The 18,238-nt window shown below is 59.1% G+C and overlaps 1 protein-coding gene across 1 annotated transcript in view; it reads left to right on the top strand.

Annotated features, from left to right (window-relative positions):
* Positions 1-18,238, top strand: part of GNG7 (G protein subunit gamma 7) — a 127,938-nt gene that overhangs the window by 33,772 nt on the left and 75,928 nt on the right. The window contains exon 2 of the mRNA XM_075535389.1: positions 9,035-9,094. The gene's annotated coding sequence lies outside the window, so the exon portion shown is untranslated. The remainder of the gene's footprint in view (positions 1-9,034; positions 9,095-18,238) is intronic.

Raw genomic sequence — 18,238 nt, 5'->3', positions numbered from 1 at the left:
GCTGGCTTGCCGAGCGCAGCAGGCTCCAGGGCTGGCCTCGGCGTGGTCACCGTCTCGTCCTGCTTCTGCGTCCACCGCCTGGCCAGCCACGGCCCGGGGGCCCAGCTGGCCTGCTTCTTTACGCCCAGCAGCTCAGAATGGCGTTTGCATGTCCGGGCAACCTTCTCCGGCGCTTGCTCTTGAGGAAGTCGCAGAGTACAGCCGTTTCCCATTCAGTTCTCACACGTTCTGTTGCGATGTTGGCTCCCGTCCCCTTGAGATGACAGCCCTCTGCCCACATCCCCCCTGGGTTTCCCGTTCCCAGTCTCCCCTTCTCCATGCCCCCCCCTTTGGCTCAGAGCTGCACCCCTGGGAAAACACCGTCCTTTGATCTGGAATGGTGGATGGTTCCGAGAAGCATGTTACTCTCGATGCAATTTCACTCCAAGGGCCTGTTGGTGATCCCCGGCCGGGTGTGTGTGTGTGTGTGTGTGTGTGTGTGTGTGTGTGTGTGTGTGTGTGTGTGTGTGTGTGTGTGTGTGTGTGTGTGGCGGGGGGGCGGCGGTTCAGGTCCGGGCTTGAAGGGAGTCTGAGGTACCAGCAAGCCTGGCCTTTTTGATGCCATTGAATTTGTCTCTGTACGTTTTTTCTCTCCCCCTCTACCAGGACCTTTTCTTGTGAATCCCGGTCAGAGAGGTTGGCAGCGGTAGCGGGACACCAGCTCGTTTTTCCGTCTCAGGCTAGCTCTGGCTGCGGTTTAGTTTGTGCGGTTTTTCCAGGGTTGTTTGAGTTAGAAAAAATGAAGAAGAAGAAGCCATAAGGGAGTCCACAGTGCCAAAGAACATGTGCTGTTGGGCCTCTTACAGAAAAGCTCTGTACGCTTACAGAATCGTGTTCCAAGACAGATGCTGACCATCCAGCCGGTGTACTTGTCCCCCCACACTCCGTTTGGAAATGGGGGTTTCTGGCTGGAAGCCACCCCTAGGAGCCTCGGAAGAGAGGCCTGATGATTCACTTCTGAGAGGTCCCCTTGACACCAACTTGGGGCTCCCAGGTCTGCCCGCCAGCTTGGGGTTAGGTCAGCGGTTCTCCACCTTCCTCATGCCGCGACCCCTTCATACAGTTCCTCATGTGGTGGTGACACCCCCCCCAACCATAAAATTATTTTCGCTGCTACTTCATCACTGTCATTTTGCTCTTGTTAGGAATCGGGCGACCATTGTGAAAGGGTTGTTTGCCGCCCCCCACAGGGGTCGCGACCCACAGGTTGAGAACGGTTGGGTTAGGGGGTTTGGGGTTTTGCTGGGTGAACGGGGCGTACCAGAGTAGTTCGTTGTTCGGTGTCTTTGCGTGCGTTCCAGCCCTTAGCAACCCCGCGCACAGCCGAACGCGACACTGCCCGGTCTGCACCATCCGCACCGCTGCGCCTGTGTTTGAGCCCAGGGCTGCAGCTGGTGTGTCCGTCCGTCCGTCCATCCGTCCGTCTCTTCGAGGGTCTTCCTCCTTTTCCCTGCCCTGCTGCTTTCCTCAGCACGAGGTCCTCCTCCAGGGGCTGGTCTCTCTGATCACATGTCCACAGCACCCGGTCTTTGGTGAGCTTGCCTCTCAGGACCACTTCTTCCAAGACAGATGGGTTTGCCCTTTAACACTCCCCGCTCCTCACGGTCTTCTCCAGCATCCCAATTCAAATAGATCGGCTCCTCCTGGGTCTTCCTTTGTAGGGTGGGCTGCAAAAATGGATCGCTTCTGAGTTCTGAAAAGAGAACAGGCACAGACAATGGGGGCAGGGGCTGGGGGAAGGCAACGTAATGCCGCGAAGACTGTCTCCCGGCAAGGGAGCCAGCTCAGTGAAGAAGTGACTTCTTCAAGCGTCTCCTGTCCTGTTAGTCAGCCGTGCTATGTGACAAGACACCACACGCAGGAGCCCTGCGAGGGGCCGCCATGTCGGCAGGTCTGGCCAGGGAGGGAGCTGCTGCTGTCCCCCGTGGTTGCTGGCTGACTCGGGTCCTCTGGGGCCTGCAGCTTCAGTTCCTGTCACGTGGGTCCCTCCAACAGGGCACCAGATCCGCAGGTGACCGAGTCCGGTGAACCAAACAGAAGTTTGGGTCTGGGGACATCTGTGGGTGCTGTGACTAGGGAGGAGGGTCCTGCCGGCATTGACGGGGTGGAGGCCAGAGACACTGCCCAGCACCCCACAGTGCCCAGCACAGCCCCCACTCCAGAGAAGCAAAATCCACGTCTCGAAGGTGAGGAAACGCGTTCATTAATTACTTAGTTGCTCCCGACCTCACCCGACCCTAGAATCAACGCCCGTCAGGTTAGACGGGACTGGAGTCCTGGTGACGTACGGTTGTACATAGGGCTGCTAACCACTCGTGTAGCAGTTCAACCCCCCCCCCCAGCCCACTCTGAGGGAGGAAGACTAGACTTTCTACTCCCGTAAAGAGTCACCATCTCAGAAACCCACAAAGGCAGTCTACTCTGCCCTGTAGGGTCACTGCGAGTCAGCCCCGGCTTGATGGCAGTGTTGTTTGTTTGTTTAAGACAGGGTCGCGATCAGGAGCCCTGGTGGCAGAGTGATCACACGTTGGGCTGCTCACTTCAAGGTCAGCAGTTCGAAACCACCAGCCCAGCCTTGAGAACAAGATGGGGGATTCGATTCCCATGAAGAGTTACAGTCTTGGGAAGGCCCAGGGATGCCCAGGGCCAGTTCTGCCCTGCCCTACCGGGGCACTGTGGGTCGGCAAGGTCTCAATAGCAGTCATTTGGCTTGTTTTGGGGGTGTGGGGGTGTGTCACCTAGGGGGACCCTCCAGCCTGTGCTCTTGCCCCCTCCCCCTCCCCACTCAGTGTGTGGATTTCAGTGTGGCCAGCGTCTTAGGGCCTTAGGAGGTCACAGGTGATCATGGGACCATAGTCTCTGGGGTCAATCCAAGGGTCCTCACCTGAGGTGGTCCCACCCCCCAGGAGATACTTGGCAAGCTCTGGGGACATTTGTGGGGCGGTCACAACCTGGGGGTGCTGCTGGCATCCAGTGAATGGGGAGCCGGGTGCTTCTTTATACCTTGCTGTGCCCAGGACGGCCCCCTCTCCAGAGGAGGCCCGTGTCCACGTCCGCGGTTGCCAGTGCCAGCTGCGATGTATGGAAAGTTCTGGAAGCCCTGGCCCTGGCGCTGGAGAGCAGGGCTTGGCGGGGAGCGTGGGGAAGGGGTGGGGGGGGGCGTGTGACAGAGAAGACGTGACAGGTTTAAATCTGTCCCGCTCATTGTTCCTCGCCCCCTCCGCCCCCACCGCCGTGCCTTGCGTCTCAAATGCAGCGCTTCCTCTCCATGGCGACGAGAGCGTCACCCCCCCACGCACAGGGGTCCCCCGGGACGGGCCCGCCCCCGAGCCTGCGTCTGGGGTCCGGATTTGCACAATTGCACGCAGGCGCCGGCGGGGTGTCAGGCTGGGGCTGGTGGCCCGGGCTCGGGCAGCTGTGGGGTGCTGCTGGCCACACCGAGAGCGTGGAGACTTGGGGTGCTGCCCAACACCCCACGGTCCCCAGAGACGCCCAGCCCACAGTGCGTGGGGGAGGGGACCCGAGTCGATTCTGTGGTTCCCAGTGGCTGCTCGCCCCTCAAACTAAAGCAAGCGTGCTGTCATGGACTCTAATCTGACCCGCCGTCGCGGGGACCCCAGAGTTGAGCTCCGCCTGTGGTGGCGCAGCGAGCTAAGCATTGGGCCGTTAACCGCAGCATCGGGCGTTCAACTCCACCATGGAATCTCTGTGACTCACAGCGCCCCCTGCTGGTCCCTCACCGTGGAGTCAGTGAGACTCACAGCGCCCCCTGTGGGTTTCTGAGACTGTGACTGTTTGTGGGAGTAGAAACCTGTCTCTCTCCTGTAGAGCTGCTGGTGATTTCAAACTGGCAACTATGAGGATCACAGCTCAATGGGTAGCCACAGGGCTCAGGAACCCCACCCCTTAAGGACCTTTCCCCCCCTCCACCCCATCAGCAGTGCCTGGGGCTAGGGGGGGCCTCTCTGAATTCTGCAGTCACACCGCTGGCCCAGGGCGAGCTGCACAGGCTGTTGGCAGTGCCCAGGAGGGCCGCGACTTTATGAGTTGACTGGTGTGACTTTTATCTTCCGAGGCCCTGACTTGCTGCCAGAGGGCATGGGCTGGCTCGTTCCTGTTAGCCCTCTGGGCAGTGGGCGTCCTTGCCCACCCACTCCCCAGACCTGGTTGGGGTTTCTTGTTAGCCCTTGTCCTTTGGGGCGTGCGTCCCCAGGCCTGCGGCCCCTGGAGATAGAGGGGAATGGATGCTACGGGCCCCTGGGAGGGGCTTCCTGACTTCCAGCCTGAGCTCAGCAGCTTTTCAGTTTAATTTTATTTATAACCTTTATTGTGACCTGGTGAAGGTTCACGGACAAGATCATGAGTTTTACATCCAGCGATTCATTCACGTCCTGACACAATTCCTCCTTCCATCCTCTGTTTCCTGTCTCCACCCTGCCTCTCACCTAACCCGCTGAACTTGCTCCTCGAGTAACTGCTGCCGCTTTGTCCTCCCTCCACAGCTCCTTCCCAGAGCTGGGGTCACCCTGGTGGGAAAGTGAAAGGCCAGCATTTTCTGGCCATTGGGGACAGACAGCCTGGCGCCCGGCTGGTGTGGCAACAACCCGCCTTTGCCGGGTCTCAACCCTGCCATCTGCAGGTTCATGTGCCACTCAGGTGGCCTGGTGCTGGATGCTGCCCAGCCAGCCAGCTTCTGACCCCTCACTGTTCAAAGCCAAGCCCGAGGGTCATGGGGACGACCGTTGTCTGGGGTGAAAGAGACAGAGTTTGACGTTGGGCGTGTGGTTGTCCTTGCCCCATGCCATCGAGTTGGCCTGACTCTTAATGACCCGGTGAGCGACAAGAGGAAACCCATCCTCACAATCGTTCTGTCTGAGCCCGCGGTTGCAGCCACGGTGTGATAGGCTTCTGTGCCAACCTGGCCAGTGAACACATGTGGGATTAACTGAAGGGCAGTTTAATTGGATGGCGGAGAGAGATGTAAATGGCTTGGCAAGCCTTGCCTTTCTTGTGCCTTGCTCTGTGATGGTCGGACCAGTTGAGGCTGCCTTAGCCAGTTCTCTGCCTCAGCTGGCAAGGTTCACTTCCTGCGAGACATCCCTGAGGAGAAGTTGCATGGACCTACCCCGGTGCAGCCCTGGGTGCTGGAGCAGCGCGTGGAGACCCCTGCCAGCGCTGAGATGCTTACATCACCACTAGATTGAAAGACGTTCTACCCACTGGCCTGTGATCGTCCTGCATTCGTTGTCATTGCGTGTGTTTTGTGAGCTGAGGAGGACTTTGTAGATCGGTGTCAGACATATGGGCTAATGTTGGGCATATGGACTTGGACTGGACTGGGTTGGGATGCTTTCTTCATGGACCATTACCCTTCGTGTAAAACTCTCTCTTATACACACATAAGTTGCTGTGGATTTGTTCCTCTAATCTACCCAGCCTCACACACACTGTGTCCGTCCGTCTCACCGAAGGCCTTCTTCCCCTCTCTCGCTGCCCCTCCACTTTGCCAAGCACGATGGCCTTCTCCGGGGACTAGTCCTTCGAGTGAGTTCAAGCTATCAGCCTTTTGGTTCGCAGCCAAGTGCTTAACGGTGTGCCCCCAGGGATGGCACCTTAGGTAGAGAGTAAGAAAATCAAACCACGCTCACTGCCGTTGAGCTGATTCTGGCTCGTGGCAACCCTACAGGACAGGGTAGAACTGCCCTTGTGGGCTTCTGAGACTGGGACTGTGTGCGCCAGCAGAAAGCCTCCTCTTCCTCCCGAGGAGCAGCTGTTGTGTTTGAACTGCTGACCTTGTGGGTTGCATCCCAAAGAGCGACCCCTGCGCCACCATGCCCAGAGAGTAAGAGGGCATCTTAAAGGGCTTTTCATCTTAAACCTAAATACAGAGATGTCATTAACAGCCCCTTGCTTGTTGCCCAAACAGGAGGCCCAGTGGGGGACACCTGGGGCTGTTCACGGCAAGGTCGGCAGTTCGAAACCACCAACTGCTCCTCCAGAGAGAGATGAGGTGCTCTACTCCCATCAGGTTACAGTCTCAGGACTCACGGGCAGCTCCGCCCTGCTCTGGGTCAAACTGCTCTGGGTGGGTCCTTATGAGTGGGTCTCAACTCGAAGGCAGTGAGTGTGTGTGTGTGTGTGTGTGTGTGTGCGTGTGCACGCGCAGGCATGACAAACACAGCGTGATCCATGCACATGAGGGGACAGGGCCAGGCTCTGATGCCCACTGGGGGCGGGGTAGAGCCCTGGAAATGTGGTCAGTGAAATGAGCCCCACAGCCAGGTGTCCCATGTCCTCAGATCAGACATCCACATTCTCTTGTCTCTAGAGACAGAAAGTGGGTCCATGGCGACCGGGATCAGGGCAGTGGGACGTGGGGAGGGACTGCCAGCTATTACCGTCTCGGAAGCCCACAGGAGGTTTACCCCTGCCCCGTGGTGTAGCTGGGAGTCAGCAGCTACTTGATGGCAGTGAGTTTGTTGGTTGTGTGCTGTTCTGAAGTATGAAAAGCCACCCGACACAGGCTGTGTCATGGTCTGTAGTGTGCCATCTGGTTGATGTGACTCCCTGGACACCCTGGGGCTGGGTCAGAGGAGGAACCGGGCCTCGTGGGGTTTTCAGGGGCTGCTTTCTCAAGGAGAGATGACCGGTCATCTCTTCCCCAAAGCCTGGGAGCCGCCAGGTTCCTGGACTAGAACCGCCGACCTTCCAGCTCCCCAGTTTGTTAACCACGAACACTGCCAGGGACTCCGGGCGGGTGGACTGTAAGGAGTGGGGGACTCGTTTCCCTCCCGTCTTGATTCTCTGCCAGCCTCATCAGAGATGCCCCCGTTTGCTGTGTGATGGGCGCCCAGGCCTCTGGGTCCTATTTTTGCATCGTGTGTGATGGTCAAGAACCCCCGTCGTGTGTTGGGTTACTGACCACAGGTCAGCCTTTCAAACCTGCTGGCCCTTCTGGGGGCAGAAAGAGGCTTTAAAGATTTATAGCTGTGGAGACCCACAGGGGCAACTGGGCTCTGTCCTTCAGGGTCGCTGTGAGTCGGGACAGATGGCCAATGGCAGTAGTTTGGAGGTTTGCTCTGTGAGTGCTGTCATAAACATGGGGAAGATTATATTCTTCAACAAGGTCCAGGCGAGGAATCTAGCCCTCCAGCTCCCTGGCACGCTGCTCCTCCAGCCCTTCCACGCCATCCCCGATGTCTGGGGTGCCCTGGCCATGCCATCTGGGGCCCCTCTTCCCTCCCTCCCCCCCCAGCAGTCCACCTGATCCTATGACCTCCCTGCAGGGAGATGCCAAGCAACACTTCCTGCTTGCGTGTGGCACCGGCGCCACCTTCTGGTAACACGGGAGTTCAGCACTCCACCCTCATCACAAATTGTCCGCTGCCCTGGCCCCCCCATCCTCACCCACTGTTTTTTCCCAACAACCCTCTCCCTCCAAAATAAACACCCCAAACTCCCTGGTGTAGGACATAGAACTGCCCCTGTGGGTTTCCAAGACTGTTAACTCTTTACTGGAGCACACAGCCTCGTCTTTCTCCTGAGGAGCAGCCGGTGGTTTCAAACTGCTGACCTTGCAGTTAGCAGACCAACCCATAACCACCATGCCACCAGCTCTCTTCGCTTTTTGCCATCAGGCTTTTAAAAACAATCCATGCGTTCTTGCCTTAAGCATGTCCGATGTGCTCCAGTCTACAGCCACGGCGGTGATTACTGACAGATTTCCCCAAACTCAAGGAGCGTTGAGAAAAGGGACACAATCCATGGCCCCCGCAGATGGCCAGACTGCCGTTCCGACATGGTGTCGATGGAGTGCAGGGTTTTCTGGGAAGGGTTGTTGCTGCCCAGTGCTATCTGGTCGGTTCTGATGCACTGAGACCGACCAGTTTGGCCCAGCGGAAGGGAACACCGCCCAGTCCTATGCCGTCCTCACAGTTGGTTTTATGTTTGAGTCCACTGCTGCCGCCGCTGTGTCCATCCATCTCGTCACAGGTCTTCCTCTTATTCCCTACCCCTCCACTCGACCAAGCGTGATGTCCTTCTCCAAGGACTGGTCTCCCCTGACAACGTGTCCAAAGCATGTGAGACACTCTCGCCACAGTGGCCTCCAGGGAGCGCTCTGACCGCACTCCTCCAGTTCAGATTTGATGGCAGTGAGCGTTTTGAGAAGTTTTCCATAAGCAGGATCGGACAGCGTCGGGCCTGCTTGCCAGGCCTGGTTCGCTGGGCACCCTGTGTTCCTGGCCCCTCTGTCCTGTCGTGTGTGAGGACTTCACTCCCCTTTGTATGGCAGAGTACTAGTCTCGCTGGGAGAAAGACAAGGCTTTCTGCTCCGGTGGAGACTTAAGAACCCCGGAAACCCACCGAGGCAGTTCTACCCTCTTCTGTGGGGTCGCTATGAGTCAGAATCGACTCGGTGTCAGTGAATGGGTTAGGCACTGGCCTGCTAACCCCCAAAGTCGCAGTTCAAACCCACTAGCTGCTCATTGGGAAACACATGAGACTGTTCCTGGCAAGATTTACAGCCCTGAAAGCCGTATCTAGAGTCCCTGTGAGTCAGAGCCCTGATGGCTTAGTGGGTTACGAGTTGAACTCCTAACCACAAGGTCAGCGGTTTGAAACCATCAGCCTCTCCGCCAGAGAAAGAGGCTTCCTACCTCTGTAAAGAGTTAGTCTCGGAAAACCACAGGTACAATTCTGTCCTATAGGGTTGCTGTGAGTCAGAATGGATTCCACCGCAGTGAGTTTGGTTTGGGGTTTTGGGGGGGCTTGGTGGGGGCCATGAGTGGAAATCAACTCCATGACAGGGTGTCACCGTCCATGGTGTGGCTGGGTCACCATGTGTTTCGCCATCGGCTGCAGAGGGACACGCAGGCTGTGTCCGCTGTATGGTGCCTCCGTTTAGCACCCCCAGTGGCTTTGTCATCTGATAACCAGCCTCCTTGGACGCTGACCTTGGTGACCACTAAGCCTGGGCTCTCCGTTTGCCTTACAGGAAGTGACGCCTCAGCGCTGGACGGGACTTCGCTGAATAACCGGCTGAGCTCCAGAGCAGGTTGGTGCTGGGATGTTCTCTGTTCAGGGCTCGCCGGGGACTCGGCCAGCGCTGCGGAGCCCAGGGTGGAGGTGGAAAGTTGGGTGTCGTCAGGGCAGCGTGCTCCCAGCCTCGGGTCCGTTGGTTTCTGGACGTTTGTGATTGTGCGCCTGTCTCCGGCCACGGGAAGGGCCGGGCCCTGCATCGCCAGCAAGAGGGGCACGTGGCCCTGGCTGGCTGGACCCTGGGTCCTCAGGGAAGGAAGATCCAGGTTGTGCTCCCTGCTTGTCCACGTCCCTGTCGGCTCCGAGCGACAGTCCAGTCTCTTGACAGCGCCTCCCACCCCGGGGTGGGGAAGCACACCTTGTTTTATTGGGCGTCGTAGATTCTGCAGTTTTTGTTCCTTAACAGATCGAAGGCTTATGGACACTCTGTGTGCCGCACGGCCGTAGACGCCATTTTTCTGACAGCAAGGGCTCACTTCCGGTCTCTCGGGATCACATCCGGGTCACTCAATCGTGCTCGCTCTTTATCCCCCCTCCCTCTGAACAGTTGTATTGGCATATCATTTCCGTACCGTACAATCCAGTAGGCGCCCTGGAGGCGCGGTGCGGAGCGCCAGGCCTTTGGTCCTCATCTTAGCCTGGACGCTGTGCTGAGACCCACCCACCATGGACGACCCCGCTTGGGTGGGCAACCCCAGTGACATCGCCTCCAGCCTCCCGGCACAGCGCCCCCTAGTGAAAGGGCGGTATTTAAAGCCCAGGGCACACAAAGCGCCCCCCTGTGGCCGAGGCTCACAAAGAGCGCCCCCTTGTGGCCGAGGCCGTGCTGACTCGCAGGGAACCCGCTGGAACAGAACGGTGATGCTCAGAGGGCTTCCGGGCTGGGGTCTCAGGGATGCAGGCAGGCAAGCACGGCTTCCCCGAGGGGCACGCGGACACCCCATTAGATTAGTAGTTGAGCGTTACCCCCATTGGATGCTGGGCTTGCAATCTGGGTCAGAAGGTGGGGCTGCGTGCGAGGCTGTGTTTGCATCCAAGGGGCTGTGGCGGGTCCCCGCAGTGAGACCCACAGGTGCGAGTGGGCAGGTGGCTGGTGACCTGCCTTCATGCCACCCGTCCGCCCACCGCCGTCATTCTAACGCATGAGTTCTTCTTCAGTCTTCCTGATCCATTGTCCAACTTTCACACGTGTGTGAGGGCACTGAGGACGCCACAGCTTGGGTCAGGGCCCCTGAGTGGGTTGACACCTGCAACAACAGCCGCGTGTGTATAAACGAGGGGCTCCCCATTGACTTCTGGCACCCAGGACTCCCCGGGGCACACTGTGTCCCGCCCACCCAACACCTCCTCCGTCCGTCTGTCCATCCACCTCTGCTTGTCTGAATTGGGTCACCAACATTCTTAGGGAGCCCCCAGTTCTCAGCTCATCTGTCAGGGTGCGTCCGTGGCCAGTTCCCGTGGGTCTGCACTCTTGTATGTGTGTCCCTGAGCGAATCCTTCCGGACACGGCCCTCTGACCTTGGCGTGGTGGGTTTCGTCCGGGGAGCCCTGGTGGCATAGTGGTTACATAGGGTGGGTGAGGGTGGGGCTGTGTCCTGTGGGGTCCCTATGAGTGGCCTCAAGGTGATAGCAATGAGTTTGGTTTCTTTGGAGGGGATGGGTGTTCCGGAACAGAATTCTGACTGTGTCCTGCGTCCCCGTCCACTCCTCCTCCAGATGGTTCCCCTTCAAGTTCAGCTGGTGTCCCTGTCTACCCTTTCTCCATGTGGTTTCCCCCCCAAGTTCAAGGTCATGCGCTGAAAGAGCAATCTCCTCCCATCTTACTCATTCTACATGTTGCCCTTATGTCCTGGACCCCCCTGACACTGAACTGTCCTGGGGGTTCTGTCCCCGGGGATCACTGGGCCATCACTGGGCACGGTGTGGGTGTCAACAACGGGGTGGGGGTGTTGCTGGCATCGAGTGGGTAGAGACCAAGAATGCTGCTCAGCATCCAACAGTGCCCAGGATGCACCCCCACCCCCCACCCCAACCCCCGAGAAAGCTTGGGATCTGTGTTAGCAGTCCTGAGGGAGACCCTGCCATGTATTTGGGGAAAATCGTGCATGTAGCCCTTGCTTATCCCAAACACCAAAATGAACCCCCACTGGGTTCTTTGGCGTCAACCAGGGGACCCTGCAACTCTCGGGGTCTCGTACCCTCCTCCTCCCAGCCCACTCAGGGTGTGGATTTCAACACGGGCGGTGTCCCAGGACAGCAGGAGGTCAGGTGATCACGGGATGCAGGGGTCAGTGGGAGCCCCTAACCCCGGGGTCCTCCCTCCCTCCTGATGATTCTGCCCTCAGGGACAGTGGGCCATGTCTGGGGACATTTGTGGGTGCTGCGACTTGAGGGTGCTCCAGGCATGGAGGGTTGGCGGCTGCTCAACACCCCGCAGTGCCAGGGACTCCGCTGCGCTGAGCAGAGGAGGGCCCGGCCCGGCCAGCAGTGCCCTGGGAAGGGGTGCTGGGTTATAGAGAGGATCACTGCTTATCATGCACGCTGGCAGGGGGTGGGGGAGTGGGACTCAGTTTTTCCTGACTATTTTCTCATCAGCACTTTGCTGACGCCAGGTCCCCTGATCCTACCTCAGGGCAGGACCTCCAGGGGGCTCATCAGGGGGCATCACAAAGCGGCCCCTTAGGAATCACCTCGTAGGGACTTTTGGGGGACACCTTAGGGAGGAACTCCAGGGGACCCCCTCAGGGTGCCAGCTCAAGGAGCACCTTCAGGTGATTCTCAGGGGTCACTTAAGGGGTGGGGTATCTCAAGGAATCCTCGGGGGGCCTGAGGGGCACTTCAAAGTAGCCTCTCAGCGTCTCAGACCAGTCCATCCAGTTGCTGCCCAGTGACTCTGACTGTGGCCCCTGCGCCCCCTGGTGTCGGAACCGAGCGAGCCGGTGGCACCGGGTCTCCAGTGACATCATCAGGTATCACCACAAAATGCCAAGAAAACTGATTCAGTGCTCGACCGCATCGCATCTCGACGCTCCTTCTAGAACGGATTAGCATCAAGGTCTGGGGTTCTGCTGTACAGAGGTACATGTATATATAGTGTACATGTATGTAGTGTATATGTATATGTAGTGTATTTTATGTATGTAGTGTATATGTGTGTCTATAGTATGTGCGTATATAGCACACATACATCTATATCACTCTTTGAGAAGAACACAGCAGCATAGACACCAATTCAGCAGTTAAGCGACCCAATGACCTTTTCCAAGGTGGGCGGCCCTCCTCCCTCCCCTCCCAAGGGGCTCTTCCCTCCATGGGCTTGAACTCCCGGCCCTGCAGCTTCCGAGTTGCTGTGGCAGGCACAGTCCCTTAGAAAGGAGCCGATTGTGACCCACAGCGACCCCGCCCCAGGGATTCCAGCGCTGTGCCTCTGGACAGGAGCAAACAACCTCCTCTTTCTTCCGAGGAGCGACTGGTGGGTGTGAACCGATGGCCTTATGCTTAGCGGCCCGGCGACGACGCTGTGCGCCACCAGGCCTCCGCTGACAACACAGAGAGATTTCTTACAAGAGCACAACGCTCCAGGCAGGCATTCTTGACGGGTTACGCTGAAGGACTGTTTGCTTCTTACCAAGACGTGAGGGAATATTTTCAGTTTCAAGTTTAAAGATGACCTCGGGGCAATAGTTCGCTCACTCACTGCCACCGAGAGTCCATGCTGCCGACTCACAGCGACCCTGTGGGAAAGGGGGGAACTGCCCCTGGGAGACTCACAGCGACCGTGTGGGAAGGGGGGAACTGCCCCTGTGGGCTTCCAAGGCTGCAACTCAGGGCTAAGGCACGCCAGACTTAACCGTGGCTTCTCTGGTCTCCTCCTGTGCTGTTGGGTAAGGCAGATGAGGGAGCCTCAATGCCTCTGCACTGTCCTGGGGAGGACTGTCGAGGGGACCCAGGCACCAGAAGGACAGACCGGTGTCTCGGAAGAAGTGCAGCCAGAGTGCCCCCGCCCCCCCAGAGCCAAGGATGGGAGACTTCCTCTTACAGACTTGGGATGTGCTGTCCGGAGAGGCCAGCCCCCGGAGAAGGACGTCACGCTTGGTCAAGGGGAGGGGCAGCGAAGGAGAGGAAGGCCCTCGACAAGATGGACGGACGCAGTGGCCGCAACAACGGGCTCGGGGCTCGGGCGCGGGGACCGTGGCGAGGGCGGGGCAGGATCGGGCGGCGTGTCCTTCTGCAGTGCCTGGGCTGCTGCGGGTCAGAGCCGGCTCGGTGACACCCAGCACCAAGAACAGCACATTTCTGTGGGAGCAGAAAGCCTCGTCTTTCTCCCCAGGAACAGCTGGTGCTGTAGAACCACTAGGCTTGGGGGTGGCAGCCTCACTGGTAACCAACAGCCGGGCCTTTCTGCCGCTGTGTCCTTCAACCTGCGCGCTCTCGGGTATCAGCCTTGGCACGTGCCGTCTGCACAGGGCACGGAGGACGCAGGTGGAGGGGCTGAGCGAGCCTTGTGGGAAAGCCCAGCCCTCCTGGTGACAGAACGTGCCCCCCCCCTTGGTTTCCTGCAGCCAATTTGGGGTCTTTCAAGGAGCCCTGGGGGTGCAATAGTGAAGCACTCAGCAACTCGTCAGAAGGCTGGCGGTTAGAACCCACACAGGAGCCTTCAGGAGACAGGGAAGATGAAAAACTAATAATAATTAAATCCACTGCTGTTAAGTCGCTCCGACTCACCGTGACCCCAAAGGGCAGACCAGAACTGCCCCGCCCTCTCAGGGTCTCTGAGGCTGTCAGCCCCACCTCCTCTTTCACTTAAGATGACAGCCCAGGAAAGTGGGCGTGGGGGCTGTCTCCTAGGTTGTGGGACCCGGCACCCACCACACTGGACGGTTTGCCCTGGGTGTCAGCGATGGAAGGAGCCCTAGTTGTGTTGGGCTGCTCAGGTGGAAGCCGCCAGCCGCCCCTCCAGAGAAAGATGGGCCTTTCTCCTCCCTGGGGAACTCACCAGTCAGTCAGTCGGAATTGACTGGATGGGGTGGCCTGGTTTGCTTTTTGGTTTGATCAGACATGGACATTGGCCGGTGCTGCTGTTCCCACGGTAGCCACCAGAGGTCAGAGGAGGCCTGTGGCATCTCTGCTCTGGCTGACACCCAGTGAGGCCCCACCCAGGTTATGATGGGGCCGCCCCCTCAGAGCCTGGTGGCCACCGCCACCACCCCTTCCCCAGTTTGTCCAGAAACTTCTCCAGGGCTTTCAATCACCAGGACTTGGTTTTGAGATGACTCTCAGTGGACTCACCCCCACACACACACACACTTTGGGCTCCCCCCTGTGTGCACCTTGTAAATGGGGTCAGATGGCCCTGGGGCCCCAGGTGTGCAGACTCAAACCCTTTGCTTTCTGGGCCACCACTACCCCCACCACCAACACACACACACACACACACACACACACCTGTGGGGCAGAAATTACAGTCTGCTCCCCTCGGAGAAATTGGGGAGCCCCACACCTTAGAGCTTGACCCTTGAGTGGGGTGTGGGCGTGTCTCTGAAGCCCCACCCACATGCCTCCCCAGGCCGGGAAGAGGTTCCCTCAGAGCTGTTTCCAGCAGGTGCATAGGGTCAGCTGTGGGCAGGGCGGGGCACCCTGTGAGGCCCTGCTGGCCGGGTGCCCTCACCCCCTCCCAAGGGCCTGGGATGTGGAGAGAACGGCAGCTGTGGGGCAGGGGCTGGCTCCAGGCCAGGAGTGAGGCTTCCCGGCAAGGCGACACCTGCTTTCCCCTGCTTTCTGTTATCCACATGGGCCTGCCCAGGGCTTGAAGTGGGGCCGGGGCCGCAGGGCAAACTGATAACGTTTGATGTTTAAAAAAAGTGTTGGCTTCAAGTCTGTTTCCGCTCCTGCAGGGAGGGAGCTGCTTTCCCAGGTTCCCTGGGATGGGGTTGCCACCCCTTTCTTCCGCAGCACCTCTGGGTGGGCCGGCACCTGCTGGTGAGTAGCTGTTTGCACCCCCAGGAGGATCACACACTGCAGGTGGACCTGCTCTCCCCCACTCAGAGGTGATCATGGGTGCGGTTTCTTGGGGGTCCTGGAAACCCCTAACCCAGGGTGATCCTGCCTGTCCAGGGAGCACTGGGAGCTATCTGGAGGTATTTGTGGGTCTCATGGCTGGCATGGAGTGGGTAGGGGGGCCAGGGAGGCTCCTAAACCCCCAGAGTGCACAGCCCGCCCCCCTAAAGAAGGACCCGGGTCAGGAGTGCCGAAGGGAAAGACCTTACATGAGTTTTTCGGAAGAATATATTGTTTTTTAAAATCACTTTATTGGGAGGGGGCTCTTAAGCTCTTAGAACAATCCGTCCGTCCGCTGTGTCAGCACATTTGTACACATGTCGCCATCATCCTTTTCAAAACACTGTCTTTCTGCTGCAGCCCTTGGTGTCCGCTCCTGGTTTATTTTCCCTCCCTCCTTGGAAGAGTATTTGAGATCCGCCTCCCTGACCGTGACCGAGAATAAACCCGCACTGGGTCAGTCCGCGTCAGGCTAGGGGGGAGCGGGGACCCCGTGATCTGCCCCCCCACTCCCTCCCTCCCACTCAGTGTGTGGGTTTCCACATGAGCAGCAGGAGGTCAGGTGAAGCCCCGATCCAGGGGTCCTAACCTGGGCGGTGGGGGGGGGCGTGGAGTGGGCACATAGGTTGGAGTGGGTGCACCTGGCATGCAGTGAGCAGAGGCCGGGGCGCCGCTCAACGGCCCGGATCCATCGATGGATCCGCAGGCGCAGACACCCTGCCCCCAGTTAAGCGCTTCCCGCCTCCGCTGCAGCCTGGGCGTGGAGTGCGGGGGAACCGGGCGACCTTGGGTTCCCGACAGCTCCTCGCCCTCCGAGCGCGCTCCCCGCCAGGCCCGCCAGCCGCCCCACCCCCACCCCGGCCTTCTCGGGGCTCCGCCGGGCCTGCGCGTTCCCGGCGGCCGGCCGCGGCGTGTTGAAGTTCGCTTCATTATCAGCTCTCTCCGGGACAGGCTGTTCTGCCAAGACAGACAGTCCGACCGTACCGGGTGGTGTTCAGCCTGCGCCGCAAGGTCGCCTTGCAGCCGCTGCTGCGTCCCCGGGAACAGCGAGGCCGGCACCACCACCCTCTCCCCCTCCCTCTGGTGCAGATCCGGCCAAGCAATGCGTGCAGCCTGCACGGTCCCCCGTCCCCCCCACCGCATACCGCCCGCGCCTCTCCCTCAGGTGCAGACCCAGCCAGGTGGCCCCAACTGTCATGCAGGCAGCGTGCACACATCGCCGGCTACCCCCCCCTTTCCTCTGGTGCAGACCAGCCAAGGTCTCCCCAGGCAGCACCCTGGTCCCCACCACAGCAGAGCCTCTTGCTGAGGCCAGTCTGCCCCCCCCTTGTCTCCCCCACCCCCCTGTGACACTGGGCCCTGTCTCAGGGCATCTGTGGGTGTCACTGCTGGGAGGGTGCCCTGACCAAGGTTGCTGCTCAAAACCCCAGAGTGTTTGTGGTACCACCAGCCCTGCCTGGCTCCAGTCCCCGTCCCAGCAGACAGACGCCCTCCCAGGACTCCTGCCCAGGTGATTGCCACACCTGAGCCTCCCAGAAGTCACAGGCTGGTCGCCTGAGGAGCTGCAGGCCCGGGCCCCACCCCACCCCCAGCCTCGTGTGTGTGTGTGTGTGTGTGTGTGTGGTGTGTGTGTGTGTGTGTGTGCCTATTGCTAGGAAAGGCATGGCCCGTCAGTGGTGATGACGCACACAGATGTGGCCAGGGTGACTCAGAGCCTGTGGGGACAGTCTCTCCGGGAAGGAGGCCGGTGGGAGACCTGAGCTTCAGGTGCTGGGGGTCCCCATCATCTCCAGGTTGGGGCAGGCCTTTCTGAGCTCTTGAATCTCACTCGCAGCTGATTCCATCTGAGATCATGGGCCAGGGTGGCGGGCGTGTGTGGTGTAGGATTACCCAGTCAGCCAGGTAGGTGAGCACAGGCTGACCTGTGCTTACCGTGAACAGGTTTGCCCATTCCCACCCCTTCAGACATTCTGCCTCTAGGGCTGGCTGGCATCTGTCTCTCCCAACCCACAACCCCTTCCTTACAGAATCAGTGCCTCTCCTCAGGGGCGGAGGACCCAGGAAGCAAGGTGAGCACGGGCTGATCTGTGCTTGCCTGCAGCTCTGCCATGAGCAGTTAAGCCCCTGCTGGCCTGGCTTCTGGTCCCCTGCCCCCAAAGGGTCCTTCTTTTGTGGCTCTGTTCTTTCCATCAGGAAGCATCCTCCTGCAGGTCCCTGGCTGCAGTTGCAGCGTGTCCCAGATGATTAGCAAGAGGTGAGCCCAGGCCAAGCTCCGAGTGTGTGCTTGGGTGTGCTCCCAGTGCCTCCAGTGTGGGACCCATGTGGGGGCGCGTCTAAGCAGCTGCCCTGGGCTGATGCCTGTGAGGCGGAGGTCAGGCAGGCCTCCTCTGACACAGCGTCCCTCCCACGGCACGCCCTTGGTCTCTGCTGGGTCCCCTGAGTTGTGGCAATGGCTGCACAGCACGCCCGGAGCACACACGCTCGCTCACAGGGGTGGGGTTGACGAGCGAAGTGACGGGTTACAAGTCAGGATCAGGAAACCCTCGGGAGACAGTTCTTTCTTTAGGACCACCTCGTCCGACTGTTTCCACAGGCAGGCCTCTCCCTGATTCTTTTGGGTTGGCCTGGCCTCTGGCCTGCTTGGGCAAATGTTACAGAGCTCATTAACTCCGTGGAGAAATGCCCAGAACACACTGCTCTGCCAGGGACAAAGTATCCTGCCCAAAGGCGCTCAGCTCTCTCGCTCTGCAGGTCAGCTTGCCCACCATAGGGACCTGGCTTGGGGGACCAGGAAGCCCTCCACACCTTCTCAATCCAGTCTCCTGGTCCTGATGCTGCTTCTCAGTCTCACACCATGTCTGGTGTTAACACACACACACTCGCTTTCTGTGTGTGTGTGTGTGTGTGTCTGCTGGGTCTAGGAGGTTGTCAGCGCAGAGACCCTGGGTCCAAAAGATGCATTCCTTCGGTAGCCGTGAGCAGTCCTCTTTCTTCCTCTGAAGCGGCTCGTTTTAAGCCTTGTGAGACGACAGGACTGAGCGGCCCCCTGACTAAGGTTCTCTACGCCTTCTTTCCACGATCCCACAAAAGTTGAATGTTGAAT

Source organism: Tenrec ecaudatus, chromosome 1 (assembly GCF_050624435.1).
Source record: "Tenrec ecaudatus isolate mTenEca1 chromosome 1, mTenEca1.hap1, whole genome shotgun sequence".
Classification (NCBI taxonomy): domain Eukaryota; kingdom Metazoa; phylum Chordata; class Mammalia; order Afrosoricida; family Tenrecidae; genus Tenrec; species Tenrec ecaudatus.
This window is presented reverse-complemented; position numbering and strand designations above follow the sequence as displayed.